The 3,829-nt window shown below is 41.5% G+C and overlaps 1 pseudogene; it reads left to right on the forward strand.

The window, feature by feature from the left end:
- Positions 1-262: 262 nt before the first annotated feature.
- On the forward strand, positions 263-897 carry LOC132483437 (mpv17-like protein 2; annotated as a pseudogene).
- Positions 898-3,829: the final 2,932 nt, after the last annotated feature.

Genomic DNA, 3,829 nt, shown 5'->3' on the forward strand with positions numbered 1-3,829 from the left:
AATAAAAAATAACATCATAGCCCTAAGCCCTAACATAGCACTAATTAAATGTAAATGGGCTAAATACACTAATTAAAAGGCAGAGATTGGCAGAGTAGACCAAAAACAAAATAAAATAAACAATTACCCCAAGAACACACGATCCAACAATATGCTATGTACAAGTAACTCACTTCAAATACAACAACATAGATGGGGTGAAATTACAAGAATGGAAAAAGATACACCATGAAAATGTTGATTAAAGAAGTAGGGGCAGGTGATGGTATATGGTGGTTGGAACTGGCTGTGTGGCCTGTAGGCTGCAGAGCAGCCCTTGTTCCAAGGCCACGCACTGTTCATCACCAATGATCTGGGCTGTGGCACTCTCATGGAAGCCGGGGACAATACATACCAGTCCTGGGAGATTTGTGCCTGGCCTTGACATAAATTTGACCCAAGGTGCTCGTCAAGCATGTCTGTGGTGGCCTACAGCATGGGCCCCTTCATACAATGCTGATACCTTTGCCTGCACTACCTGCTCCCTGTGTCCAACTGCTGTGGCCTCCTAAACATCCTCAGGAAGGTCCTTGTCAACCAGTTGATGGTTTTCCCTGTGCTGGGTCTCTGGTACTTCTTGGAGGGCTGGATGCTGGCTGAGAGCTGCCAGGAGCTGTGGGACAAGTTCTGGGAATTCTTCAAGGCTGACTGGTATGTGAGGCCAGCTGAGCAGCTGGTGAATTTCTATTCATGGTTCCTACCTACCCCCAGTTCTGAGTCACCTACACCAACAGCCTGATACTGGGCTGGGACAGGTACCTCTCCTACCTGAAGTACAAGATCTTAGGCCTTGTGATGCCCCCAGGCTTTGTGGTCCTGTGTACCATGCAGACTGAACTGCCTCACCCCCCAGCATGATGTCAGACAGGGCAAGGCTAACCCCCTCAGCTGACTATCCTCCTGGGTGGGAAGGGGAATGGGCTCCCATGGCAGGCCAGGCCAGGGTCCTGGGCTGAACCCTAGCCTCACACAACTCCTGGGCATCTAGCTGGGCTGCCCCTTCCAAACCCTCTGCCTGGCCTCAGTTTCCTTACCTGGAACAAAACCATGAAGAGGGACAGGCATCACCAAGCCCTTCTCACCAGAAGCCTCAGTGACTGGTGACTGAGATGTCTCATCCTCAGCACTGGGTCCCAGCCAGTCAGCCAGTTCCAACCCCCAAGTCTTCAACAATGCTGTGGGCAGGGCTCTGGTCTGAGCAGCTGCACTGAACTCCCTCAAGCCCTGGGACTAGGGTAGGGACATCATCCATCCCCCAAAAGCAGTGTCCAGCCTGGAGGTGGTTCCCAGAATCTGGAACCTTAGGCAGGGTTTCATCTTTCTCTGGTCATGGACTATAGAGATTCTATTAAATTCTCTTGATAATTTAAAAAAAAACCCAGGAGTGGTCATATTAATAACAGATAATGTAGAATTCAGAGCAAAGAAAATTACTAGACAGAGAGGAAAGAGAGACATTACATAATGTTAAAAGAATCAACTCACCAAGAAGACATAGCAATCCTAAATATGTATGCACCAAATAATAGAGCCTCAAAGTACATGAAGCAAAAACTGATAAAGTTGAAAAGAGAAACAGACAAATCCAAAATTTTGAAGCTGGTGACTTCAAAACCACAGTTTCAGCAATTGATACCACTAATATACAGAAAATCAGCAAAAATCTAGAGCAGAGCAAACAAGAGGATCTAATTGACATATACAGAATGCTCCATCCAAAACACACATTAATTTTCAAATGCCCATGGACCATTCTCCAAGAGAGACTATATTCTGTGTCATAAATAACAATAACCAAAATAAAAAAGTCAATGTATGTGTTCAATAGCTGAATGGAGGAGACAAAAGAGTCAGTCAACTTGGAGACAGGGCAGTAGAAATCACCCAATCTGAATAACAAAGAAAAAATATACTTGGAGGAAAAAAAACCAGAGCCTCAAGGATCTATGGAACGATAACTAAAGATCTAACATTTGCATCATTAGAATCCCAGAGGAGAAGAGAAGTGTGGGTGGTGATCTGAAAAAGTAGTCAAAGAAATAATGGCTGAAAAAGTCCCAAAATTTGGCAAAAGACATAAACCTAGACATTCAAGAAGCTGAACGAATCTCAAATAAGAAAAACCAAAGAAATCCACACCAAGACACATTATAGTCAAACTTCTAAAAATTAAACAAAATATCTTGAAAGCAGAGAGAGAGAACTGATACCTTATCAATAGGGATAAATATTAGAATGACAGTTTATTTTTCTTCAGGAACCGCAGAGGCTAGGAAGAAGTGGCAAATATATTTAAGTGCTGAAATAAAAGAACTGTCAACCTAGAATCCTATATTCAGTGAAAACATCCTTCATAAATGAAGAGGAAGCCATGACATTCTCAAATGAAGGGAGACTAAGATAATTTGTTGCCAGCAGTCCTACCCTAAAAGAATGGTTAAAAAATTCTCTAAATGGAAAGGAAGCAATAAAAGAAGGAATCTTGGAATACCAAGAAGAAGAAAGAACACAGTAAGCAAAAATATGGGTAAATACAATAGACTTATCCTCTTAAGTTGTTTTTGATGGTTGAAACAAGAATTATAACCCTATTTGAAATGGTTCTAAATGTATATAGAAGAAATAGTTAAGACATTTATGTTTTAAATGGGGGAGGGTAAAGGGAGGCAAGTTTTCTATATTTACTCAAACTGGTAAAATCATGCCACCAGGAGACTGTAATAAGTGATGTAGATATAATGTAATATAATATAATATAATGTAATACCTAGAACAAACACTAAAGAAGCTATAAAAGAGACCATAAAAACACCATAGATAAATCAAAACTGAAGTCTAAAAATTGTTCAGGTAATGCACAGGAAAGCAGGAGACATAAACAAGGAATATTGGTCTGTAGTTTTCTTTTTGTGTTTTATCTTTGTTTTTGGTATCAGGGTAGCGAAATGGCTGGTTGAAAGTAACACAAGTTTCTTCAACTGAAAAGTGAAGTAATAACAAGACCTACTTCAGAGGGATGACTGTTGGGCTTAAGGTAATGCATGTAAAACAAATGCATTAATGCTCAGCACATGTAGTATATAATTCAACTTCAATAAATGATCACTCTAATTTTTCCTTAATAATGCAGTCTTACTTCCCAGTTCAAGATCACCCTGGACTATAGTCTGAATCTACCCATTTTTTGTAGTTTTAAAATTTATGTTCCCAAATTGATCTGAAACAGCTATACATTTGAGGCAATATATACACATAGATAGAAATTAGGATGATGGGGGAAACGAAATCCTATTAGTTAAATAAATTATGTCATCAGGTCTCCATTCCTGTCTGAGTCTCTGTCATGGAGGCCTCACATTCCTGCAGGCCCTTCTAGGTGGTCCCACAGCTGGGACCATGCTCACACCCTGCTGTCTCCAAGTCCATAGGAAGACCCAGAATTCAGCTTCATTGGCTCAGGTTTGGTCATGTGCTCATTTTTGAACCAATAACTGTGGCTAGTCAGATACAGGACTCTGGTTGGCCAGGTTGATATGAGGGTGGAGTGATTTCTGCAGGACCCCCAAGGACTTAGAGGGCTGCCCAGAGGTTTCTCAAGGAAGATTAGGAAGCTGATATCAAAGGCAAGGCCTGGATGCTGCATGTGCAGAATCATGTTCAGAGTCAGAGTTGGGCCTTATATTTCTTTTCTCGGGCTGCCATAACAAAGTGGACTGGGTGGCTTAAACATCAAAAATTCACTGTCTCACAGTTCCAAGAGGCTAGAAGTCCCAGATCAAGGTGTTGGCAA

The sequence above is a fragment of the Mesoplodon densirostris genome, chromosome 2 (assembly GCF_025265405.1).
Source record: "Mesoplodon densirostris isolate mMesDen1 chromosome 2, mMesDen1 primary haplotype, whole genome shotgun sequence".
Taxonomy (NCBI): domain Eukaryota; kingdom Metazoa; phylum Chordata; class Mammalia; order Artiodactyla; family Ziphiidae; genus Mesoplodon; species Mesoplodon densirostris.